This window comes from Capra hircus, chromosome 13 (genome assembly GCF_001704415.2).
Source record: "Capra hircus breed San Clemente chromosome 13, ASM170441v1, whole genome shotgun sequence".
Taxonomy (NCBI): Eukaryota; Metazoa; Chordata; class Mammalia; order Artiodactyla; family Bovidae; genus Capra; species Capra hircus.
The window spans coordinates 38,630,186-38,657,777 of NC_030820.1; the positions used below are offsets into that span (position 1 = coordinate 38,630,186).

Sequence of the window (27,592 nt, forward strand, 5' to 3'; positions counted from 1 at the left end):
TCTGGAGAAGGAAATGGCAACCCACTCCAGTATTCTTGCCTAGAAAATCCCATGGACAGAGGAGCCTGGTGGGCTACAGTCCACTGGGTTGCAAAGAGTCGGAGACGATTGAGCGACTTCACTTTCACTTTCCATGTCCTGGCTATTATAAATAGTGGTGCAGTGAACACTGGGGTGCATGGGTCTTGTTGAATTATGGTTTTCTCTGGGTATATGCTTTTAAATAATGGGAAAATCTTCTTGCTCTGAAAAAGAACTTTGAGATCAAAAAGCATTTAGTGTAGGAGTCTCTGTATTTGTGGGAACTAGTGGAAGTGGTAACAGTAATGAGCTCTGCGGTGTTTGCCATCAGATTGAACAAGCATCTGTTTGCCTTTTCTATTCTTCAGTGTCCCTGCAGAAGTGTAGGGGTTGGTGAGAGTGGCATCTTGAAAACCGTAAGATTAAAAGTATAATTAAGAGAAGTTAGAGTCACACCGTTGGGAATGAATCCCATCTCCACCATTTGCTACCTGTATGACATTGAACACATTACTTAAGTTATATGTGCCTCAGTTCCCTTGTCTGTGAAATGGGTTCTAGTTTTTACTTGGGAGGTCACTGTAACAGTTACAGGAATGAACATGTGTAAAGCACTTAGAATGATACCAGTACATATTCAAGACCTCTTTCTATGCTCTTGGTCAGGCAGTAGTATCTTTGTTCTAAATTCCCTTCCTTCAGGGCCCAGCTCAAGCCCTTCCTCTCTGAGCAGCGGTCCCTTCGTGCCAAGGACCTGTTGACTCTCCTTCACCAGACGTTGGGCTTCACCCCAGAACCTCGCTCTGGATTCCATTCTGCTTTTCTTCCCCTTTGCACTTCTTTTTTTTTAAAATAGCTTTATTCACGTGCCTTTTATTTCTTGGCTGTGCTGCGTCTTCGTTGCTGCACAGACTTTTCTCTAGGCATGGCAAGCAGGAGCTACTCTCCAGGTGTATCACGCGGGCTTCTCGTTGTGCTGGCCTCTCTTGTTGTGGAGCATAGGCTCTAGGGCACGTGGGCTCAGCCGTGGCAGTTCCCAGGCCCCAGAGCACCAGCTCAGTGGTTGTGGCGCCCAGACCCAGTTGCTCCGTGGCGTCCGGGATCTCCCTGACCAGGGACTGAACCCATGTCTCCTGCATTGACAGGCAGAGTCACCAAGGAAGCCCTCCCCTTTGCACTTCGCTTGTGCTCCTCTGGGTCGCCCAGCCTGGCTGTGGGCTCCGGGAGCACAATGTCGTCCTCTGCCCCTGGGTCCCATCCTGCGCGTGATGCACGCAGGCTCTTGTTAACCAAGGACCAGCTCACATTGTCGAATCAGGAAAGTGCGGTCTGTGGCTCTGAGGCCCCTTGGGCTTCTGACTAAACTGCCTCCAACTCTGCAGCTGCCTGTGACCTGGCTTCTGTTGACACAGATGAATCCTTAACTTGGATCTCTCTGCTAAGAACCCTGACACCGATAATGAAGAATGAGGCTGAATCCCTAGGAGTGTTCAAGGAAGATCAAATGATCTCCTGAGTTAGCATCCAACAACCCAAATTGAAATTTGCTGGGGCGGGGGGGGCGGGGGGGTGTTTGTGTGTATATGTTTTCATTAGTGAATTTGTGTTTGCTCCTCATCCAAGCCATAATCCCCTTTTTAAACCATAATCTTTTAAGCTTTAATCTCACAGATTATGTGGTCTTTAGCTTCATCTTTGAACAGACCTCTATGGGATAGAGGATCTTTCCCACCAAGGGGTTTAATTCCTTTTCCAGCTGCTATTATTATTGTTTGCTGTAGTTTGGTTTATGTTTGGGTTTTGTCTCATTTTTTTTTTTAATCTATCAGGGAGAGATCAAATCAGGGAGAGTCTAGACATTTTAAATGAATTAATGACACGCTGTCACCAGCTGGGTTTTTTGCAAGAAGACACCCACCAAAACAGAGTTCTGGGAACAAGATGTTTTTAGTGACCAATACCTGTGAAGGGAAGGGGGAGGGAGATGAAAGTCAGGCTGCAAAGCAGACTCTCCAAAGCCTCAGCCGACCTGGCAGAGAGTTCTGAAAATAATATGGCCCACTTTGTATAACACTGCATCTCTCAGTTAGTGGATAAGGCCACCCAAGAAGGCCATGACCTTGGGCAAGGCTTCTGTCTGCAGCTGAGGCAGATCAGCCCGGGGAACTGCCAGCTGGAGGTCACCTCACCCCTGGAGCTGAGCAGCAGGTCCTTCCAGTCCTCTGGACAGAGCCACCCAGGACCCGTGAGCATCCACATGCACCTGGTCAGGGGACAGCATGAGGTGAGTTCTTGGAAACACTCTAGCAAGTTCTGTGTCTCTGCAGTTTTCAGGCCCAGGGTCTATTCTGAGATGGCTGACCTAGATATGCCCACTGATGCTGGGACCACCTGAAGAGCAGGCATTTGAGCTAGGAAGGAAGCTTCTGTGTTCAAGTCACCCTAAGAAAATGGGTTCCAGGAAGTGTCTGATTGTTTGGAGGATATTGAAAGGCCTAGGAGCCGTTGAGGTGTTTTGATCATTCAGCACTGAGCTACATCTATAAGGATGCCAGCACCCCTCCACATCACCATCCTCCTGAAGATGGCTTCAGCCAAGGGCCCAAACCTGGCTCTGTCTCAGGCGCCGCTTCTGTAGCTTAGAACTCCCTCCAGGGCATCTTCAAGGAAAGAGGGGAAGGAGAGAGCAAACCACCTCTGCAGGTGCTTCAGACCTCCCACGGTGGGAGAACTGTGGACCAATCACTGCTCTTTCATGCATCCAACAATTATCGAGTGCCTGCTTGGACGGGCCATGCAGGTGGAGCCCATGTCCTCACAGGCCTGACTGGAGGGAATGTGACCCACCCGTCACTACTCTGGATAGCACTCAGGTCAGGTGGATGTGGTCCCAGCCTGCAGAGTTTAGTCTAAAGGGGACAAAGCTCCAAATGAAGCTGATGTCACAAGACTCCTCTACAGCTGATCCTTTGTGCCTCTTGGTCCAGACTCCACGTGCTGATGAGCCATGGGCCTCTAGATTGATTGCAGAGTGCACCTGCTGGGCTTGCTTTGTGCTGTACCTCTGGGCCACCCACAGCCCTGGGCACTTCTGAGTTCCCTGGGACTGTGGCAGCCAAATGTCCAGGTCCTTCTTCCTGCCGCCCTCACCACCAGCCAGTGAGGAGTATAAGCAGCCTCCAATCTCAAAACCTCGGGACTCCAAGATGTCCAGTGGGGCTGGCTTCATCCCTGAGGTCTGTTCTTCTCACCATGGATACCATCCATTACATTTGTTCCAGTCAGATTGGGGAGGACAAATAGGGGTGGAAACCATGCTAGTCTAACAAAGCCTCATGGTGGAGGGCAGTTCGAGGGTCCCCTCTGAGGTCAGAGCTAGGGGCTGTCCTAGGGGTGGTGTGCAAGTCATGGTGGCTTGTCCTGGGGGAGGTGTGCAAGCCATGTAGCTCCTGAACCACCCACATGCCCACCTACTCTCAGCCCCACTGCTGGCCCCGGACACTTGCTGCCTGTATCATAGCAATGTTGTAGAAAGAGAGATTTAATGAAAAGAGTGGTGATGCCCTAGTGAGAACTCCGAACCTGGTTCAGCTGAGGCTGCAGGTTACATAACCGCGGGGTAATGAAGGCAGGGAAGCTCTGAGGGCCATGGGATTTTTCTTTTTGATCTCCAACTTCCAAGGCAGATCCCAGGGAGCTTTAAATCTCCTGTCGTCCTAGTTTAAATGATCTCCTTTCCGGTCTTTTTTTTTTTTTTTTGTCTTTCTTTTACTTCCTCACTTGGAATTGGCTTCTTCTTCTAGCATCTGCACTGGGCATCCTCCTGGAAATGTTCAGGGGAGGAGGCCCAGCCTGTCTTAAAACGCATTGTCCTGGGGTCGCGCTAGGGGTTGGGGGAGTGGCAGTGCAGGGAGGGGACTGGGAAGAGGGTCACTGGGGGAGGTCCCCGGGGGATGCTTTCCCACTTTCCAGCCCCGGGAATGGGCCACCTGGGCCCAGACTCCAGTGTCACCACCACATTCATTTGCTAGGGCCCCCACAACACCGTCCTGCAGGCTGGGGGTCTTAGACAACTGAAAGTGATTTTCTCACAGTTCTGGAGATTGGAAGTCAAAGATCAAGGTGTCTCAGAGCCGGCTTCTTCAAGGCCTCCTCCTCAGCTGGCAGGTGTCTGTCTCCTGAGTCTTCACACGGTCCCCACTTTGTGCATGTCTATGTGCTAATTTCTTATACAGACGTCAGGATTAGGGCCCATCTATCTGACCTCATTTTACCTTCCTCGCCTCCTAAGGGCCCCATCTCCAAACACAGTCACATTCTGAGGTCCTGGGGGTTAAAGCAAAAACACATAAATTGGGGGGACAGAATTCAGCTCATAACAATCATATACTAATTAAGTGATCTTCAGCAAGTAGCTTTTATGCTTCTTGTGCTTCTGCTTCTCATCTGAAAAATGGGCACAGTGATCATGCCAGCCTCACAGAGTCTTTGTGAGGATCAACTGAGTTAATACTTCATGAAATAAGTGTGAATTTGAAGAATGCTGGAAATTGTTACTCCCAAGGGAAGCAGAGCGAATTTTCAATGCACAGCCTTCTCACTTTCATGATTCTTTGGGACGAACCATGCCTGACTCCTTCCTCAGATTCATAAAGGGTCTGTAGTGGGCAGACCCTTTACTTTTAAGAGTGCTTTTACTGTTTAAGAGTGCTCAGTAGTTCCAGTTCCCCCAAACCAAAGTGTAAAGCCATGGTAGGGTGGAAACCCGGGGCAGGCCAGGGCTCCCAGCCACTGCCCAGCTCTTCTTTGTGGCACCACATACCTCCCCACACCACCCACTCCTGCCCACCTGCAGCGGCTTAACCCGTGGCCACACATCCTTTAACTTTCCTGCCATCAACAAATAGAGTCTGGTTGTCTCCTTGACTGTGGGCTCTCTAGGGCTTCCCTTCCAGCAAACACGTGGGGTGGAGGGGACACTGCGTGCCCCCAGACTGGGTCCACAAAGGCGGTAGGGCTCCCCCCTTAGCTCTGTCTCTGTTTCTCGGGACATGGACCTTTGGAGTCCTGAGCTACTGTGGAAGAAGCCAGCTACCCTGGAACTGTCACGCAGGAAAGATGATCCAAGGATGGAGAGGGTTGTCTATGGTCCCCCAGACTCTCTGCCCCAGCTGTTGGGATGTGTCCACCCCAGGAGGCAGATAGGAGAATAAGCAATCTTATTTCATATGATTCCAGTCCCCGATCCACAAGCCACCCCAACCGATGCTGACTAGAATGAAGATGAGCAGGCACTATAGACTCTTGGGGTCTGTGAGCCTAGGAATGGCTGGTTTATGCCCCCATGTTTTAGAGTAACTTGTTAACAGCTGATAACACTGGAGCCCCAACTTACCTCCAATCCAACCATTTTGAGCGGGCTTTGTGGGGTGTTTTTCCCGCCTGCAGCCCATCCCTTGGAGCACTGGGGTATAGATCTATCATAAGAAGTCTATAAGCTGTTCATGTTTGTACCGTGTTGAGTTTATTGAAAACTGGCTGAAGGAACTTGTGTTTATTGTTCAATGACAGTTGATGGTCTTAAAAAACCAATTCTCGTCGTAACTTGTGAATACTAAATTATGGATACAAATTAAATGATAGCAAGGGAAAATCTTAACTCTGACTGGAAGGTTGATCAAAAAGGAAGAGACCGAAGGCATGGAATATCTGTGGGTTTAGGACACTTTTTTCTGCAGGGAGGAAAAAAATCACTTAGGACCCACCAAGAGGTCACAAAGCCATGCCCCCTCCTCGCCAAAAAAAGACCCTCCTTTGCATTTTCAGAGGAACTAGCCTACCTTTTTCCCCTGGTTGACTCACTCCATGACCCCCAACTTCAACTCAGCAACTGGGAGTTCCACCAAAATCTGCCTTGCCCAAGGGTCTCCCAGCCCATCTAGGCTATAATCCTGCAAAGTCACCCAGATTCCTGAAGCAGATCTTTTTATCATCAGGGTAGCTTCCAGAATGTTAGAAATAAGATTAAATGGTGATTCCTTTCCTTTGGGGATAAAAGAAAAGATGAATTGAGGAGTCTTAACAGTCTGTGTGCTGACAGTCCTCTTTGGGGAGAAAGCCCAACAAGATAACGATTGTATTTCAGCATCTCAAGTTCAAAGCTCTTTAAAACCAGCAAGTTCTGCAGTGCTCTGTATTGGGAGACCCTGTAGATGATGAGATTAGGCATTCTTGAGAGAAAGAGACGGGAAGAATAAGAACTGACATCGCTAGAACATTAGCTGTCTGACTTAAAAGCCTTACCACAGGCTGAGGTGCGCCTGAGGGGCAGGCAGCTGCAGGTCTACCCCAGCTGTTGTCGGATGTCACTGGGAACACCTCCCCCCGCCCCAACCAACCCAGCACATTGATGGCGGAAAGCGGACAAGACGCCACCTGCCAGCATATTACCGGATCTTCTGTCTTCTTTGGGCAGAGCAGATGGAATGAGTAATTCATTCACTCCTTCCCTGAGAAATGAGGCCTCTCAATAAGCTCCCATAGTTAACAAGTAATATCTATTAAATGTTCATGATGCCCTGGAGTTGGTCATCACACTGCCATCTAGAATTGTGCTGTCAAGGAAAATAGCCACTAGCCCCTGGTGGCTCAGACAGTAAAGAATCTGCCTGCAATGCAGGAGCCCCAGGTTTGATCCCTGGATTGGGAAGATCCCTTGGAGAAGGGAATGGCTACCCACTTGAGTATTCTTGCCTGAAGAATCCCATGAGCAGAGTAGTCTGGTGGGCTACATGGGGTTGCAAAGAGTTGGACACGACTGAGCAACTAACATTTCTATCATTTGTTCACTTTCCCATTTAAAATTTAACTTAATTTACATTTAAAATTCAGTTCCTCAGCCACACCAGTTAGATTTCCAGTGCTCACTAATGACACGTGGATAGCAGTTACCATGCCAGACAGCAAAGATTCTAGACTGTTTCTATTGCACAGCTGCTCTAGGCCTTAAGCACACACACTGTCTCCATAGCCAGTGCTAGATGGAAAATGGGCCTGTTTGAATGTGATCCAGACATCTGGGGAAGAGCAAGTCTGTGCCTAAGGAGAGAGGCCACACCTGATTCAGCCCAGAAGGCTGTGCTACCTACCAGGTGCTAACCCCTGTTGGCCTGTCACATTCTTGTGTCTCTAGAGAAAGAAAGGGAGCTAAAGTTTACATGTGAAGTGACAGTCGCTCAGTCATGTCCAACTCTTTGTGACCCCATGGACTGTAGCGCACTAGGCTCCTCTGTCCATGGAATTCTCCAGGCAAGAATACTGGAGTGGGTTGCTATGCCCTCCTCCAGGGGATCTTCCCAACCCAGGGATTGAATCCAGGTTTCACCCATTGCAGGCAGATTCTTTAACAGCTGAGCCACCAGGGAAGAGTTTACATAATTCTCTATAAAAGCCCCCCTTTTCTAGTTTTTTTTTTAATTGAAATATAGTTGAGTTACAATGCTGTGCTAATTTCTGTTGTACAACGAAGTGACTCAGTTTACACACATATACATTTTTTATAGTCTTTTCCATTATGGTTTATCACAAGATACTGAATATAGTCCCCTGTGCTTTACAGTAGGACTTCTTTATTTATCCATCCTGTGTGTAATAGTTTGCATCTGCTAATCCCAACCTCCCAAAAGGCCCTTTTTCTGAACTAACCTAACAACTCCTTCTCTTGTCAGGAGGCAGGACAGAGACCTCCCTCAAAAGAGTCAAGGCCTCAATAAATCTATTTTGGGTCTCATATCCTATTAATTTTCTTTAAGAACTTACTTGGTTTTTTAAGGGAAATTTTTTTAAACTTTTCATTTTATATCGGAGTGTAGCCAATTAACAATGTTGTGATAGTTTCAGGTGGACTGCAAAGGGACTCAGCCATACATATACATGTATCTATTCTCCCCCAAACTCCCCTCCCATCCAGGCTGCCACATAACAATGAGCAGAGTTCCCTGTGCTGTTAGGCAGGTCCTTGTTGGCTATCCATGTTAGATACAGCCATGTGTACATGTCCATCCCAGACTCCCTAACCATCCCTTCCCCCTTCATTCCCTCATTAACCATAAAGGAATTTACCTTCCTTGGCTAGACACCGCCACCTCTTGTTTTGAGGCTTCTTTAACTGGCACCTGCCTTTCCACCCCTCTTCTCTCTCTGATGCTTTGATAGGACTCTGCAGTTTGATCTCGTCTTAGCTGCTGAAGAGCCATTTTTCTAAACTCACTCGGTGATTACTGTGCAGGCCATAGGCCCGGAATCCTGGAATCCAGGCCTCGAATGCTGCCTCACTTATCTGAGAAGGAAATTCAAATATGTTTGCTCTGTCAAAGTGAAGCTATGTGTTGGAGTCAGCTATTGCTGTGTAATAAGCAGTCCATAAACCTCAATTGTATGCAATAATAGGCATTTATTTCTTATATATCTGTTCATTCTGGGGCCAAGATTGAGACAGGAGCAGCAGCTACTCAAGGGAAGGTATTCTCACAGTGATGGCAGAAGTGCAACTGATAGGGTAAGAAAATATGCCAGAATTCTAAGCTCAGAACTGGTGAACCACCCCTTTCTGCTCTCATTCCAGTGTCCAAAGGACTTAGAAAGTTCATAGGAAGAACTACAAAGGTATGTGAAATAGAGTGTAGGTCCAGAGTGGAGAATCAGGGCCAATAATTCAGTCTGAGACATGGTGCTAGACCATCCAGATTTTGGAAAGAGGAAGTGAGCACATACTCACTGAATCCTGAGTTAGGTTAGTAAGAAGGATCATTGTTAGGTTGAATCCTGATTCAAGTGGATGAGTTCTGGATGTATCTGTTCTCAATGGCTGTGTAACAAACTATACAAAAAGTTAGTAGCTTGAAACAACAACCACTGTACAAGGCTCATAATTCTGTGGGTCAGCAATTAGAGCTCAGCAAGATGATCCTTCTGGTCTGGGCTGCTCTTGGCTGGGTTTGTTTAGTGTCTCGGGCTGGGAAGGCTGCATCTCACATTCTCCAGCAGGCTGGCTCATGTGCTGGTGGAAGGGCTCCCACTGAGAGCTGAGCTCGAGGTCTCTAGACACCTAGGCTTGGAGCTGGTGCCCCAGAACTTCTGCTGCATCCAATGGCCCAAAACAAGTCAGCCCAGATTGGGGATGGAGGAGGGAATAGATTGCACCTCTTGATGGAAAGAACTTTATGATCTTGGGTCGTCTTGTTTGCAGTTTACCAGATAGACCCAAAATATATATATCCCATGATGGGAAATTAAAATGTAAGGCTTGGTCCCCATCTAAAATCTACGATATATAGTCAAGTTGAGGAACTAAAAGTACAAGTGCGAGTAGAATTCAGAGGAGGATGTGTCTATTTCTTCAGTTTCTCCCTGTCCAGTGGGGGCATCACTGCATGCCCTGTCTTACCTGGTGAGACAAAAGCAAAAATCCAAAAGCATTTGACATTATATAATATACTATAATAGCAGCTAGTCATTATTAAGCCAACATCTCACCAGCAACAGTTCTCTGGGTCTGATCCAAGACCATCTCTGTGAAAGTCCAGCCCTAGCCAGTACCACCTGTCAGGTTTTTTCTAGGGGATAGAGTTGCAGCTGCTCATAACAGCTGTCAACAGCAGCTGTAACCATAACACTAAACCACAAGTTATTACACTTTCATTTTTTCTAGGAGGCAAAGTGACTGCAAACATATATTGTATCCTTTCTTCCCACAGGAGTGTATTTGTTCAAGAACAGTTGGCCACAAGTGAATACAAATAGTAACTCCTTAAAATATATATCTTTTCCATGGAGTCCCAGTTTTCCATTTCATCCCACTGAGAGTTTTAATACAACACTCTCCTACTTCACATTTTTTTAATCTCTTCATCTGGTTCAAATTTCTTTCGGATTGCCCTTTCTCCATATTTGTTGAATTCTATTTTTCTTCTCGTTTATCTGTGGGGATAGTTACTGTAGGGAAGGTTTGTCCACTTTCCATCACTTTGGTCTACCGTAGCTTTGTAGGCTATTGGTGAATTTGTTTCAGTAACAGTTATTGTTTTTAATATTGCTTGGATTTATAAAATATTTCAACTTAGTCTCTTGTGCTTAATCACTTAGTCATGTCTGACTCTTTGTGACCCCACGGACTGTAGCCCTCCAGGCTCCTCTGTCCATGGAATTTTCCAGGCAAGAATACTGGTGTGGGTTACCATTTCCTCCTCCAGAGGATCCTTCTCACCCAGGGATTGAACCTGCAGCTCTTGGGTCTCCTGCATTGGCAGGTGGGTTCTATACCACTAGCACCACCTGGGAAGCCCCTTAGTGCAATAAAAATTCATCAAAATTCAGAATGAAAGGTAAGTTAGTGTTTCCTGAGTACCAACTGCATCCAAGCACTGCAGTAAGACTTGATGTTGCCCTGTTTATCCTCATGACCTTAAAGAGGAGGGTTGTTAAGGAGTTTCTGCTGAGGAAACTGAAACTCAGAACAGTGAAGCACCTTTCCTAAGTTCTAGGAAGAGAGTAAAGAAGAGCAAGAATATTATTTACATCACTTTTCCTGATGGCAAAGCTGTGACATAAGTTATACATAGATTAAGTCAGAAATTGCAGTATTTTTCTCAAAACCATCCACTTTCGTACTTGGTTTATAGCAAGTGACCCAAAAATGGATGTTTAATTGAACAGAACCAAATCTATCTTTAGGGTACCAGGGCAATGTATATCAAGAGGAAGTGATTATTTTTTGGTCTTATACTCCTGGGTTCTGATTCCAAAGGAAATAATGAGTTGGGTTGCCCAAAAAGTTGTTTGTGCTGGTAACGGAGCTGGGTCCGTCCTACATGCCACAACTGAGGATCCCACGTGCCGCAACTAAGACCCAGCAGAGCCAAGTAAATTTCCTTAAAAATAGATAAAGGAATGACGCATTGTAAGATGCAAGGACGAGAAGACTAAATCATTCCTGGCCCATATTATATTAATTGTTCCACTAAGTTAGCAGTGAATGGAACCCCAGGGTACCTTCAAGTGGGAAGAATGTTCAGTTGAGGGATTTGTGAGGTATTTAACCATCACATTCTCTGAACAAGTATAAACACTGGGTAATGATAAGTGACAGGATTTCATAAGGAGACATGGATTCACACAGGTAGAAGCAAATGTGAAGTAAGTTTAAAGGAAATTTTCATCAGCTGCCAAGTTAAACAGATACCTTCAGGAAATAGCTGCAAACATGTTCATATGACTGATGAGTAGAGAGAGACCATCAGAATAACAGTAGCAAGTTGCTGGAACAGAAGGCCCAGGAACTCCTTGCCCCACGGAGACACCGATTTGACAACAATAATACGGACCAGATGTATGGGCCATACATTGCCTGTGTGAGAGCTTCAAAAACCAGTTGAAAGGTCACAGCACCCTAGGTGAGTTACAGTGCCAAAAGAGGTGCCCTGGGGCAAGTGGGAAAGTCCATCGCATTTAACCTCCCATGCTCCGTCCCCTCCCAGCAGAGTGCAACCTAATCAGGAGAAAACTCGCCCGTCTGGCTGCTTCTCCCTCTGGAGGGAAGAGAAAGGTGGAACGCACGTCCAGCGTGCTGCCCAGGGGATCAGTTTCTGTCTTGCCTGACCCTGATCACTAGCAGGGAAACCGGTAGCAACCTTGGGTGCCTGGGGGCCACTGAGAAGGAAGGTGAACCCCCACTCCCCTCGACTTGCCAGAGCTGGTGCTCTGAGCCGGCAGTATCACAAACAGACACAAAGGGGCGCTCATGAGTAGAAACAGCGCATTTCCTCAGTCGGGAAATTATTACACATAGGAGCCTTAAAGAAGTGATCCCAGGAAAGGTTTGAGAAATCTATAGACTCTCTAACTGGGCTAATTGGACACGATTATCCGCTGGATCGTGGAAAAAGCAAGAGAGTACCAGAAAAACATCTATTTCTGCTTTATTGACTATGCCAAAGCCTTTGACTGTGTGGATCACAATAAACTGTGGAAAATTCTGAGAGATGGGAATACCAGACCACCTGACCTGCCTCTTGAGAAATCTGTATGGAGGCCAGGAAGCAACAGTTAGAACTGGACATGGAACAACAGACTGGTTCCAAATAGGAAAAGGAGTACATCAAGGCTGTATATTGTCACCCTGCTTATTTAACTTACACACAGAGTACATCATGAGAAACACTGGACTGGAAGAAACACAAGCTGGAATCAAGATTGCCGGGAGAAATATCAATAACCTCAGATATGCCGATGACACCACCCTTATGGCAGAAAATGAAGAAGAACTAAAAAGCCTCTTGATGAAGTGAAAGAGGAGTGTGAAAAAGTTGGCTTAAAGCTCAACATTCAGAAAATTAAGATCATGGCATCCAGTCCCATCACTCCATGGGAAATAGATGGGGAAACAGTGGAAACAGTGTCAGACTTTATTTTGGGGGGCTCCAAAATCACTGCAGATGGTGACTGCAGCCATAAAATTAAAAGACACTCACTCCTTGGAAGAAAAGTTATGACCAACCTAGATAGCATATTCAAAAGCAGAGACATTACTTTGCTGACTAAGGTCCGTCTAGTCAAGGCTATGGTTTTTCCAGTAGTCATGTATGGATGTGAGAGTTGGACTGTGAAGAAGGCTGAGCGCCGAAGAATTGATGCTTTTGAACTGTGGTGTTGGAGAAGACTCTTGAGAGTCCCTTGGACTGCAAGGAGATCCAACCAGTCCATTCTGAAGGAGCTCAGCCCTGGGATTTCTTTGGAAGGAATGATGCTAAAGCTGAAACTCCAGTACTTTGACCACCTCATGCGAAGAGTTGACTCATTGGAAAAGACTTTGATGCTGGGAGGGATTGGGGGGCAAGAGGAGAAGGGGACGACAGAGGATGAGATGGCTGGATGGCATCACTGACTTGATGAACGCGAGCCTGTGTGAACTCCGAGAGTTGGTGATGGACAGGAGGGCCTGGCGATTCATGAGGTCACAAAGAGTCGGACACGACTGAGCGACTGAACTGAACTGAACTGATCCCCTGAATAAGAACAATCTATAAAGCCTGAGAAAAGTGTCTATTTTCTTCAGATGCCCAAATCTCAACAGAAGATTGAAAGGCATACAAAGAAACATGGAAACATGGACACATCATAGAACTAAAATAAACCTCCAGAACATGACCCTAAAGAAAGGGAGACCTATGGACTGTCTGATGGAAGATTCCAAATAACTATCATGAAGATGCTGAGTGGACTGAGAGAGAAAACAGATAGCTAGATGAAATCCAGTAAACACGGTATGAACAAAAGGAATATATCAACAAAGAGAGATAAACTATTAAAAAGAATCAAACAGAAATTCTATAGCTGAGGAATAAAGTAACCGAATGGAAAGATTCACAGCAGGAATGTTTCGGATAAGCCAAGATACAGCAACTCTTCTCTTTCTAAATTACATTTTCAATTTTATAGAGTCCTAAGGCCTCTTGCCTGTCCTTCTGCCCCGTCTTGATAATCAGGAAGAGCAGAGGAAATAAATGTGGTAGAAACCTCATGCTGAGTACTTTCACGTTAGTGGGATTTGTGGAGAGGGAGGGTAGGTTGGAATTATGGGCTTAAAGAAGGATTTTGCAATTATCTTTCATTCTGTTATAATTAGGAAGCCTCTCTGTGGGCAGTGCAGGGACCGTGTGACCACACTTTGGTCTCAGAATTCAGTGGTACAGCATTCTTGAGGACCAGAAATATGTGCCGAGTTTCTATAAATCTGGACTGTGGGTGCTGAGATGACCCACACAGCCCCCACCCTCAGCCATGTTGAGACTTCTCTGTGCATCTACAGGAACTCATGCAAGAGTTAAAAGCGTGAACGTGGCTGAGCCTGGAGGACTTTGTGCTCAGTGAAATAAGCCGGACACAAAGGGATAGACCTTGTATGATCCCACTTAACTCAAGTACCCGGAGTGGTCAGATTCACGCAGAGAAGGTGGAAGGGTGGTTGCCAGGAGCTGGGGGAGGGAATGAGGAGTTAATGTTTAATGGATACAGAGATTAAGTTTGCAGAGATGAAAAAAGTTCTGAAGATGGATGGTGGTGAGGGTTGCACAAAAACATTTTTTTTTTTACTATTTCAATAACTTTAAATTGATAAAGAGTCTATTCATTTACAAAATTCACTAATTCCATTCATTTGTTTAACAGCTAGGATTCAAAGTGTTAAAGATTTGAGGTACCCAAGTGGAACCAAACACTAAGTAATCATTTTAAGTGCCATTTCCAAAGAATGTGCCCCATGTTTCAAAATTATTGTTTGTAGCCTTCAAATGATGATACTAACATCCTACTAATGACCACATTATTCACTAATGTCACTGAACTGTACACTTAATAATGGTGAAGATAGTAAGTCTTATATCATGTATATTACCCCCAAAACAGAGTGTAAAAAAAACGCAAGCAATATGGGATTCAGACTCTGTCAAATACGGACCTGAGTCTGCCTCCTCCAGCTGTGGACCTCGGGAAGTCCCTCTGCTGTTCTAGCCTCTGTTTGCCTCTCTGTAAAATGGGACTGACCATGACCTCTGCCCAGGATTGTTGGGAGAGACGGAAGATGAGACAGGTTCATTAGACACCCACTCTGCAGGCACCCCTTGGATGTAGGGCTGTGGGGCGCCACTGACCTAAGGAAAGCAGAATGTTTATATGTCAGGAAAAGAATTTGAACTGCACTCTGATTTGAACCTTGCTGGGTATGAAATCGGTTGAGTTTCAGCCCCTCTGGGCACCTGGAACGTCAAGGTTGTCATTGAGGTTCACACTAGGACAGGTGTACTCATTTCCTACCAACACTGTCAAAAATTCCACAAACTTATGGCTTCAAACAGCACAAGTTGATTTTCTGAGAGTCCTGGAGGTCAGAAGTCTAAAGCTAGAGCATCAGTAGGGCTGTGTTTCTTCTGGAAGCTACAGAAGAGAACCCGATTCATCTCGTTTGGCTTCTGGAGGCACCGGCATTCCTTGGCTCAGGGCCCCTTCCTTGTGCCACTCCAGCCCCTTGTTTCTGTCCGCACATCTCCTGCGACTCCCTCTGATTCTCTGCCTGCCACACAGGAGTTTGTCTTCACGGTGAGCTGTAAGCTCCACAAGGTAGGGACCTGCCTTTCCTCTTATTTTTTCTCTTGAGGCAAAAACAGTGTTTTCTATAATGCTTGCAAGCCTGGGCTTTGGAAACGGTCAGCTGGCTCCACTGCTGGGCCCCAAGGTTAGCAGGCGGCCGTGATCCTCGGTTTCTCACGTCTGTAAAATGGAGACATTATGTAGCCCTGCATGAGCCAGCCGGGGCTGTCTTGACAGAGCATCACTCACTAGGGGGCTTGGACCACAGAAATTTGAAGTCTGAGATGCAGGGGTTGGCAGGATTTGTCTATTCTGAGGTCTCTCTTCTCGTCTGGTGGCCGTTTTCCTCCTGTGTCTTCATGTGGCCCTCCACCCTCTGTATAATTTGGGTCCGGAGGATACCACTTCCAGGTGGCTCAGACAGTAAAGTATCTGCCTGCAATGCAGGAGACCCGGGAGTTCGATCCATGGGTCAGGTTGGGAAGATCCCCTGGAGAAGGAAATGGCAACCCACTCCAGTATTCTTGCCTGGAGAATCCCATGGACAGAGGAATCTGGTGGGCTAAAGTTCATAGGGTCGAAAAGAGTCGGACACGACTAAGCAACTTTCACTTCCTCTTCTTATAAGACTCTAGTCAATGTGGCTTAGAGCCCACCATGCTGCTGCTGCTGCTGCTGCTGCTGCGTCGCTTCAGTTGTGTCTGACTCTGTGCGACCCCATAGATGGCAGCCCACCCGTAGGAACCTCTTTTTAACAGAATCACCTCTTTAAAGGCCCCAGGTCCTAAGGTCCTGGGAGTTAGGGCTACAAAAAATATGAATCTGAAAGGGACATAATCAAGCCCCTAGCATCCACCCTGTGCAGGAATGAAATGAACTAAAGCCTGTAGAGAAAAGTCATTCGTTTGGTGCCTGGCACATGTAAATATTCGATAAAAGGCCACTGCCGCTGCCCTTCTTTTTTAAGGAAGTTAGCCAATACTCCCTCCTACCCCTTTCTATATCTGCCATGAAATAGTTCATATGTTTAGAAGAGGAACAAATGCTCCGTATGCTTTCCATTTCCTTTGGATTTCCCCAGCCAGTGGTTATCTTTTACACTCGTGGCCAGGCCTAAGTGCTGAGACATTGCCAGTCGAAAGCAATGCCTGTTGTTTTCTCCCCATGGGTGGAATTTATATGCTGCACAAGGAGGCTGCTTATCTCTTTGAAATGCTCATTATCAAGTATGCCTGACTCACCTTCCTCAGCGCAGCAGTGCTGACTGGCTTTGGTTTTCATAGACCACTGTTTTTTCATTTAACATTTATTTATTTATTTTAGTTTATTATTAATTTATTTATTTGGTCTTAGTTGTGGCAAATGGGGTCTTCGTTGCAGCATGCAGGCTCTAGGTCCCTGACCAGGGATCAAATCCAGGCCCCCTGCATTGGGAGCACTGAGTCTCAGTCACTGGACCACAGGGAAGTCTCTATAGATCGCTTTTGCTTTGGTTGGCTTGTGCCCTCTGACTCCTGGGATTTAGAGTCGTGTCGTTTGTAGGAAAAGGGAGAAAGTCAGTCTTGCTTTGACAGATCCCAGCTGCCGGGCTGCACCAGAATTCTGCTGGGGAGACCCTTGTCCCTCTAAGGAGGAAACGAAGGGCTTTTCAGTGTGGATGCAGATAACACAGGCCCAGCCCTCTTAATCAGCTTCCATGTCAGCTCTTTCAGAATGCCGGAAGTGATGACCGCATCAGCCCTCCCAGATCCTCATCTGGATCAAAAGACATGCCAAAGTGGTCAGAGCAGCTTTGGTCACCAGACCTCAAAACATCCCAAACACCCCTCAGCAGATAAACGGATAAACAACGGGAATAGTGATCAGCAATAAAAAGGAACAAAGCCTTGACACACACGACACAGATGAGGCTGTTTGTAGGTTAGGCCCGTAGCCCCAGCTGGGAATCCAGCTGACAGCCGGCATCAGCCACCAGCCACACCGCTGAACAAAGCTTCCGAGGATTCCAGCCCTCACCTTTGAGTCTCTCTAGCCAAAAGTGAGACGCAGCAATTGCACACTTCTTGTTTTATGCTGATGTGACTCTCAAAGCAAGTTTTTATTATAAATCTAAAAGAGATGTTAAAACAGAACTACTTTATAAGCAGAGTTGTGGATGCCAACACTGCTAGTGTGGGGCTCTGAAATGGTCATAAGGAATACATAAAATCTGTTATTGTTTCTCAAAATCTCTTACATACTGGCAGGGTTTCCTTCTGCATTGTAGGGGACAGGGGATGGCTGATAGTTTCTCATTTCTGATTATCTGGACATACCTCAGACTAACAGGTGGTTGCAGGCTGGGCCAGTGGTCTCAACCCCTGCCAGATGTTAGGAATCACCTGGGAAGCTTTGAGAAATCCCAACGGCCCAGCCAGAGCCTGAATCCACTAACTCAGCATCTCTTGGGGTGGAACCTAGGCATCAGTGTTTCCTAAAGCTTCCAAGAGATTCCAGTGTGCAGCTCTGATTCGAAAGGTCTGGGGTAGAAAAAAAAAAGAAGGGACCTTCCTGGTGGTTCAGTGGTTAGGGCCCCCATTGCTAGGACCTGGGTTCTATCCCTGGTTGGGGAACTAACATCCCCTAAGCTGTGTAGTGCAAAAAAAGAAAAAGATAAAGTCTGACATGGGCTTGGGAATCCATTGTCAGATTCAGGTCACTCTTAGGATCAGCTAAGTTGAGTAACCTTGGCAAAGGTGTGACCATGTGGGCTCTTGAATTCAGACCTGGTCAAAATATGGCTTGGTCACTTTCAAACTGTGAACCTTGGGTAGGTTATGTAGCCTCGGTTGACTCATCTGTAAAATGGGATGAGTAAACGATTGGAAAGGAAAGGCAAGAGAAGTGCGGTGTGCGGTATCTGGCCCATAAGAACCAATTTTTAAACGTTGGCTATTAAGGAAGGGGCTGCATCTCAGGCCATGACCTCCTGGGAAACACTTACTATCGGGTCCCTGAAGGCCCCAGATCTTCAGAGGGGCGTTTTCTTTCCTGAGAGGTGAGACAGGGTGCTCCAGGTAAAGCCATTGTGTTCCTGATGCCTCCACGCACAACGTTCCTCTCATCCCCAAATCTTAGCGCCTCCGAGGTTTTTGTGCGGATCCTTAACACGCTGCTGAGGGACTGATGCAGGTAAAAATGATTGTTCCAGGTGGAGAATTGAACGTTGGAGGAGCACAGGCCCCTGTTCCCGCACCACACGTGGAGGATGAGGCTGGGAGACTGGGAGACTGCTCAGGCCTGCGGGCCAGGGGGTGGGCCGAGTAGGAGATGGAGAGGAGGCACAGGTGGAGGGGTGAGACCCCCACGCCCTTCCCTCCCCACGTCTCAATTTTCTTCAAACCAGATAACACCACATTCTTACTGTTGTACCTTCCACGCTGCACTTTGATTCCACACCTGAGCCTCTGAACCGCTAGGGCACTAAGTACTCCCCCTTTACGTGGTCATCTACAAAGTGAAATTAACACAGATACTTAGATAACCTCTCCCCTCGATTTGGCTAGAAGCTGCCAGCTCTTTGGGGAAGGGGCTTTGTCGGCTGGCAGGTGTGACTGGCTGCCACAGCCTCTGCTTCACTGCTAAATGCAAATCAAGGCTGGGTGTATTTTGGTGTTACCGTGTATTAATCCTCAAGATCTTTAATACAGGGGAAACGATCTGCCAAGCATCCATTAAAGAACGGTTCCTGGGTTCAGTCTGCCGTGGCTGCAGGATTGATTCATGGGCGTCACCTGTTCTCTCCACCGTGAGTCACAGAAGTTACTTAAAATACGTTGCCTGACGCATCGACTGGGGCTGCATGAGCCACATAGACTAGCAGCCAGTATTTGTTAGTACGAAAATGTCACTGCACACCCCCGAGATCAGAATGTGACCGTTTCCACACCCGAGGGGCAAGTGCTTCCTTTCCAACCTGGCTCTCCCACGGGGGGCAGCCACCCACCTTCCCTCTGGAGATGTCACAAGTCGGGTTAGTTCCTGAGATGATGCAAGTCCCATTCTGTGTCAAGCAGGGGGTAGACATCTTCGCTTTGAAGAACGCTGTACACATTTCCTCTCCTCTGTAACTTGATGATGCAGAGACATGTGGCTCCTTCCAGGTGTGAAATAGACCCTTCTAAGTCCATACCCAAGCCTGTGGACTGGAAAGGAGCCGGCCCTCCTGTTTTTCCATCCTTTTGGTTTCAGCATTTTAATTTTCAGAGAGACCAGAGGGAAATAGGACATCTTCCCCACTGTGCTTCCACTACTGGTTTCTGACAGCATGGAGAGCATCATGTAATGGAAACACTAATGGCTAATAACGCAATCGTGTGCTATAGCCAGCTTCTTACTTCGAGAAGCTTCAGCTCAAATACATGGTCTTGAAGTGAAGTGAAAGTTGCTCAGTCGTGTCTGACTCTTGGCAACCCCTCCAGGCCAGAATACTGGAGTGGGTAGCTTCCCCCTCTTCAGGGAATCTTCCCAACCCAGGGATCAAACCCAGGTCTCCCACATTGCAGGTGGATTCTTTACCAGCTGAGTCACCAGGGAAACCCATCCCTGATCTTAGCTGTCTTATTTCTGAACTCGCATGATACATATTAACTTCGTTTTCCATCAACACTTCCAGAGCAGGCAATGGCAACCCACTCCAGTACTCTTGCCTGGAAAATCCTATGGGTGGAGGACCCTGGTAGGCTGCCGTCTGTGGGGTCACACAGAGTCAGACACGACTGAAGTGACTTAGCAGCAGCAGCAGCCATCAACACTTCAAATGCAGAGAAGCCCCACTGCCCTTTGGAGACCTCAGTCCCATGGGGATGCGTTACAGATCAAGAGAGTAAAATGATCACTCAAGCCCAGACATTGTCCTTTTAGGCTTCATAATTGATAAAATGAGGAAATACTTGCCTCTGATGTGTACCTGTCTCCTAACCCAAATGATATAAATTTAAAAATAAATAAATTCACTGTGCTTTAAAGTTCTTTATACTGTCTTTTTAGTAGATCAAGTAGGAAAAACTTGGAAGAGAGCAGGAATTTTCTGGCCTGGTTCTTCACTGTACAAAAGGGTGGTTTCCCAGCACCTTTTCTGAAAATTATACTATTTATTTATTTTTGGCTGTGCTGGGTCTTCATTGCTGCAAGGGCTTTCTCTTAGCTGTGGTGCACAAGCTTCTCACTGTGGTGGTTCCTATGGACCTATTTATTCTTTTTCAGAATTTTTTTTCCCTTGTAGGTTGTTAGAAAATATTGACCTTAGTCCCCTGTGCTATACAGTGGGTCCTTGTTGGCTATCTGTTTTATATATGTTAACATATCTATTAATCCAAAAATCCTAATTTATCCCTCCCTCCTCTTTCCCCGTTGGTTACCCTAAATCTGTTTTTCATGTCTGTGGATCTAGGTCTGCCTTGCCAGTCAGTTCATTTGTGTTGCATTTTTAGATTCCACATATAAGCAATATCGTGTGATACTTCACTCCTGCATGTATATCTAGAGGAAACTATAATCTGAAAAGACGCATGCACCGCTATGTTCCCTGCAACAATATCTACAACAGCCAGGACATGGAAGCAACCTAAGTGTCAACTGGCAGATGAATGGATAAAAAAGCTGTGATGTGTATAGACAATGGGTTGTGTTTTTGAGCTTACAAGTGTATGTGTGTGTGAATGCTAACTCGGATTATTGGATCATTGTGTAAATCCATGGTTAGGGTTAAAGCAGACACTGTAGGTGTCCCCTCCCATGACCCCTCATCCTCACCTTTTGAGTTCCCACTGGCCTGACTTCCCCATGCCAGAGCCTGCATTCTTCTATCTGAGGGCTCTTCTTGGCCAGGGAATGAACATTCTGGTTGCAGCCCTCAAGCAGTGACTGGTGGAAGTAGGTGGATAAATACCCCAGCTCACTCTCCCCTTGGAGGAGATAGGTAAGAGGCTTGCTCTCCAGGATCCCTCAGAGCACCCCACCAGGATCATGCCCCACCAGGATAGCACCTGCCCCCAGGATAGCGCCCCACCAGGATTTCACCCCAGTCACTTGCTGCTGTGTCTTTATCTTTTCATTACCTGCCTCACTTTCCCCAACAGTGTTTCGTAGAATCACTTCCCAAATAAAGTATATGCACTCAAATCTTGCCCTGGACTCTGATTCTGGGTGAATCTAAGAAAACACATCTGATGATTTGAAATTACCCTAAATGCCCTTCTTTTATAGGCAAACTCATATAGTCCCTAGTGCTGGCGCGACAATGCCTGGCAGTGAGCACAGGCCCCACGCCTGTTCCCAGGAGCACATGCCCGCACAGTCCTTCCTTAGGGTGGCTCGTCTCCCCGAGAATGCTGATGTATGCGAGAACACTCTGAGCTACCAAGTTCTGAAGGCTTAGCAGGCCGCATTTACATCCAACATAAGAGCTCCTGCACCTAATGTTCTAAATGATTGGGAAGTTCGGATCGTTACAGCATCCCTGGTGGTTGTTCGGTTCGGTCAATGCAGAGTCGTCAGGAGACTGCTATATGCCTGCATGGTCCCAACGTGGCCTGATCTTTATTTAAATATGTCTCCAATAGCAGCTTTTTCACTTGTCATTTGTTTTCCTTACAGGAAACTAGAACTCAGAGTGGGTTTTCTTAGGGAAAATGTAAAATTTTAAATATGAATTCATTTTCTGTTCCTGTTTGCAAAGAGTAGTAAGAGGACATTCATAGTATTATTTTGCAGTTTATTATTGTCTTTTTATATGGCCTGACTCTGACTGTCCATTCTTAGTAGAAAATTTCCAGAAAGCAGGAGCCATTTGTATTTAGGTGACTTTTCCCAGGACTGAAGCATTTTGAACGTGTACTTGAATAATGAACAGACAGTAGTGTCAAGACCTGCCCCTCACCTGCTCTGACCTCCAGCACTATTGGAGGCCCTCAGACCATGTGAGGGACACCCTAGAACCCCAGCCTTCCTCCAAATCTCCTGGCTGTCTTGCCTGAAATAAAAATTGGCTGTGGGAACTGTGTCAGCTCAAAAGCTTGGAACAAGACTCATGTTATGATTTTCAAATCCCTTTTCCATGAAATTTGTGTGAAATAACAACATTTCTCTGAAATGATAGCAATGTTATGTTTATGCCATATAACTGTTATGGTGTTCTGCCTGCTTAAACGGGTTTTTAAAAAGGCAAAGTGTTCATGAGTTGAGGATATTCATTCTTTTTAAAATGTGTCCACAATGTCAAATCCCATTTTCCATAAAGGAAAAAATATTAAATTGTATTTTATATGCCATCGATCCACATGTATGACATGCATGTATTACCATATATGTCAATAGATATATAGAGATTTGCAATACAAATCCATGCACAGAAAATATATAGTTCTATCATAAACAATTAATTTTAACTCCCTAGCAGGAGTCAGAATTCCAAATGATCACTCAGTATTTGAATACAGGAGGAGGTGTTTTCCTCTGTTTTAGAAGTGTGTTGTGTTTTTTTTTTTCTTTTCGCCTCATGCCACTCTGAAATTAAATGAAATTTTAAGAAGGAAACTGAAGCTGCATATTCAATAGAAGAAGTGCAAAATGCACTCCAGAAATAGAAGAGAAATATCAAGATGCAATTCCAGCTGGGAGGGATTCCTAGAGCGGAAGGGGAAGGACAGAGCCTCTGGCTTTAATTTACAGAGGAGTCTGCCAGTGATGACCTCTTAGAGTTCTCGCCGTCTGTATTATTGATTAATGAGGTCAAGGACAGCGTCACTTACTGCTGACTTTCTCTGGGGACCCGTGTTCACTCTGCAGAGTGTCCGGAAGATGCTGTCTGCCGGCAGATGCCAAAGAGCCTCCCATGTTGAAGCAAGGGTGCTGACAGATCCCTCTGTGCCCACGGGTGCATTCGGGATCTAAGTCAGATGGTGCTGGCTTCTGTCTAGAGATAAAAGGCCCTCCACCGAGAAGCGGAGAGACTGGCTTGGACCCAAACATCAGTGTATCTATGTCTGTGGAAAAGCTAACACTTCCATCACCAAACAATGAGCTGTGTTGGTATTAAAACAAAAAAGAGAAGAAGAAGGGAAACATAAACTACTTAAGCGGAATAGTTTCCGAGTTTCCTCTTTCCCTCCTGGGATATGTCCATAGCACGCCCATAGCCCTGTCTGCAGTTCTCTGGGTCACTCCTTCTGCCTTGATTTCTTGCTCGGGCTGTCTTTAAAGCATGGTATTTTTATATTGAGCTGTGAGTGTGTGAAAGTGTTTTAGTTGCTCATTCGTGTCCAACTCTTTGCACCTCTATGGACTGTAAGCCAACCAGGCTCCTCTCTGTCCATGGAATTCTGCAGGCAAGAATACTGGAGTGGGTAGCCATTTCTTCCTCTAGGGGATCTTCCTGACCAGGGATTGAAGCCAGGTATCCCGCACTATGGGCAGATTCTTTACCATCTGAGCCACCTGGGAATCTGTGATCACTGCTTTTTGGTCTGTCACCAAATGCCCCTGCCCAATGGCTTGAGGTCATGGAGAAAAGAAGGCCTCCACGGGGGATGTCAGAGATGGGTGTCTGCTTCCACCCTGCCTCTGTTTACTCGCAGTAGCATAGTGTGTGGGGTCAGGCCCATGAGATCCAAGCTTTCGGGTTCAGATCCCAGCCCTCATCCCACTGCTAGCTGTACCAGTGTGTTCAAGACTTCAACTTGGCCATGCCCACACTGCCAGCCAGTGAGGGTGGCAGTCCCCACCTTATTGGTTGCTGTAGGACTGAATGAAATAAACCTTCCAGGCCCTCTTGTTTGCAGGAGGTGTCAGATAAGTCTTTCTTTTTTTTTTTTTTTTTTCAGATAAGTCTTTCTTATTGTGGCGAGTAGTGGTCACAGAAGAGGAAAGTAGAGGACCCCAGGGCATGGTCACAGCTTTCACTATAGATGCTGCTTTAATGCCCCCGAGACGGTGGGGATTCTTCTCTGGTTGACTTCTTTCTTGTCCTCCAGTTCATTGCTTCTGCAGAAAGAAAATCAGTTTTGCCAAAACAGACTCACAGACATAGGAAACAAACTTGTGGTTACCAAAGGGGAAAGGGGACGGGGGAGGGATAAATTAGGAATTTGAGATGAACATATACACACTATTTGTATGACACAGGTAACAAGGACCTACTGTGTAGCACAGGGAACTACATTCAATATCTTGTAATAACCTGTAATGAAAAAGAATCGGAAAAAAAATATATATATATATAACTGAATCACTTCACTGTATACCTGAAACATTGTAAATCAACTATATTTCATTTTTTTAATTTAATAAATAAAAATTTTTAATTGGTCTTGGTAATTGTAGGCTTTGAGTCTAGAGCTGAAACGTGGAGGTGGTCGATGCATTAAACACTCTTCTATTTATAAAGAGATACAGTAGATCAGTATCCAGGCAAATCTGACATTTAGACCTGATGGGATATGTGTTTCTTAGAGCAGTAAATCTAAATGGATAACTTGCATTACACTTGCTCACTTTTATTTTAGTTTTTATTTTCATTGAAGTTATACACACAGAGCTTAAAGAGGCAACCAGTTCCAGGTGGCTTCCTCCTATCCCACCAGTGCCAACCTGCCACCCTTCAGAGGCAACTGCTTTCCACTGGTTTGGTTGTTCCTGATACTCACTCTGTGTCTCCAGATCAGGTGCTTCTAGAGCAGTGACTCGACCTTTCAGTTTCAAGTGTTCTCCAAGGCTTTACAGTGTGGAGGAGGAGGGTTAAGGTCTTTTTCAGCCCTCAGTTCAGTTCAGTCGCTTAGTCATGTCCGACTCTTTGCGACCCCATGAATCGCAGCACACCAGGCCTCCCTGTCCATCACCAACTCCCGGAGTTCACTCAGACTCACGTCCATCGAGTCAGTGATGCCATCCAGCCATCTCATCCTCTGTCGTCCCCTTTTCCTTCTGCCCTCAATCCCTCTCAGCATCAGAGTCTTTTCCAATGAGTCAACTCTTCGCATGAGGTGGCCAAAGTACTGGACTTTCAGCTTTAGCATCATTCCTCCCAAAGAACACCCAGGGCTGATCTCCTTTAGAATGGACTGGTTGGATCTCCTTGCAGTGCAAGGGACTCTCAAGAGTCTTCTCCAACACCACAGTTCAAAAGCATCAATTGTTCGGCCCTCAGCCCTGCTCACTCCAAATGCCCAGCCCTCCATCCTCACCAAACATGTACACCATTAATTTACTTAGACAGCAGTCTGCACTGCATTTATTATGACTGTGTGACGACTGTTCATAGCTCAGCCAATACCAGGCAACGATTCGTCTTCCTTCCCTGCACCGCTCTGCGCTTTCCCCGTGGTGTACGGCTGTCTCTGTTGCTGTTGTTCTAGGCAGCAGGGCTCTGTCCCCGGCACTGTCCAGTCTCCTTCCTGTGGGTCCGGAACCGTAAGATATCCCATTGATTTTGTCCTCCTGGTGTCATTTCTGCTGTGTCTTCTGACCAGCTGCAAAATTTTCTTTCAGAATCTCCTCTTACCATCTCTCTAGAATCTTCTTTCACCACCATTCTGGAGATCTTTCCTTATTACAACAGATTTTTCTTGTTTGATGTGAGGATTTATTTTGCCAACATTCTATGCAACAAGTGCTTTACTCCCTGATTTTAGTGGAGCAATCTTCTAGCAGCTTTTTGGAAAAGGATACGTGGGAAGTCAATTTTTTGAGATAACTGAACTTTTATTTTTATTCTCCTCTCACACTTAATGAGCAGTTTGGTCAGGTGTAGAATTCCAGGTTGAAATCATTTTCCTTTCTAATTTCAAAGTCACTCCTCCATTGTCTTCTAGCTCTCAGCTCTCTGGCTGAGAAATAAAATGTTATTCTTCGTATATCATCCTGTTTCTCTCTCTCCAGTGACTTCTAGGACTCTTGCATGGTTCCAGTATTCAGAATACTCACAATGACATGCCTTGGTGTGCATCTTTTGTCCTTTGTGTCAGAAAAATGGAAGTCCTTAACATCTGAGAGCTTTTCTCTAATTATTTATTCAATCATTTCCTCTCTTCTGTTTCTGAAACTTCTCTTCTGTAAATGCCAGGTCTCCTGTCTCAGATAAGGTCGGGGATGTACAGTCACTGGTCTATTTGAAGTGAGGGAAGAAGTTTGCAGTTAAATTATTTTAAAAGCTTTTTTTATTTTATATGGAAGGATAGTTGATTAACACTGTTGTAATAGTATTAGGTGGGATTAAATTTCTGCAACAGTCTTGCAGTCATCCCGTCTTCAGGCTACCTTTACCACCACTTCTAGAGCTTGGCCCACTGCCAGCTGAAAGACTTTGATTGATCAATTGTTCTGCTTTCCAGCCTCCAAAATTTTGTTGCTCTGATCAATTCTTTCTCTTAGTCTCTTTCTCTCCTAGGTTTATGTCTTGTTTAAAAAAAAAATCCCTTTGCTGTAACCCTGTTATAGTATACAAGAAACAGCAGTGGTACTGGGATGTTCAGTCCACCTATCTTTAACTAGAAATCCAAGGGGTTTTTAAGAAAATTCAGGGTTGATACTTGCCACGCGTTCTAAGTCCATTTGCTTAATTATAATAAATTTTAAAATATTCACCACCTTTTATGACCTGATGGAACGTGAACAATCTAGTCCAATTTGTCCTCTTCCGTAGATGGTGAGTGGTGGCCACAAGCTCTCAGAGGAAACAGTCCAAGGAGAGATGATAAAAGGCTGGAGAGGACTCTCTGTTCTAAAGTGATTCTTGTGGCACAAGTCCTTTTCTTGACAAGCCCTTCATCTGTAACTTGGATCTGCAAATACCAAACCAAGCAAGGCAAAATTAGCACAGAAAATACTCAGTGTCCCTACAGTGGTGGAAGAGTGTGTTAACAGAAAGAGGCTGCCCTCGTTATTCATTTTTAGTTCTATTTAAGCCGTATCTTTCATGTTATTTGAATCCAGAATACCTTCTCTGGTTTGGCTTTGCCCTGATCTTTTCTTTACAATTGGACCCAGTCATCCAGGAAGGAAGAGACACCAAAGGTGGTGTCCCTGGAATCCCTTTTCAAATTGTCTTTGCTCCCTGTTGTTATCGTAGCTCAGAGTAGCATTGGCTTCGTCCTTTTCCGCTTATGAGGCAAGGGCAAAGGCAGCTAGGTGAGTCCTGTGGCCATGAGGTGGCTGACACTTTCCTGGAGAGGTGGGAGGGAGTGAGAATGACCCCCTAGGGGGCACCTCTGACCTAGGACTCTCCCGGGCTCCTTTTGCAAAGAGTCTGCAAAAATGGACCTGCTTTGCAAAACACAGGGAAAATACCAGGTTTCCCTCCATGAAAGACTCTGAAGGACTTACCCAGGGGAGAGCACTCTCCTCCAGAACAGGGCCCCTCCACCCACAATGCCCTGCCCGTCCCCTCCCCTCCTTC

The 27,592-nt window shown here is 46.0% G+C and overlaps 1 protein-coding gene across 1 annotated transcript in view; it reads left to right on the forward strand.

The window, feature by feature from the left end:
- The window catches only part of SLC24A3 (solute carrier family 24 member 3), a 424,885-nt gene that overhangs the window by 350,804 nt on the left and 46,489 nt on the right, over window positions 1-27,592 (forward strand). The gene's annotated exons all lie outside the window — the stretch shown is intronic.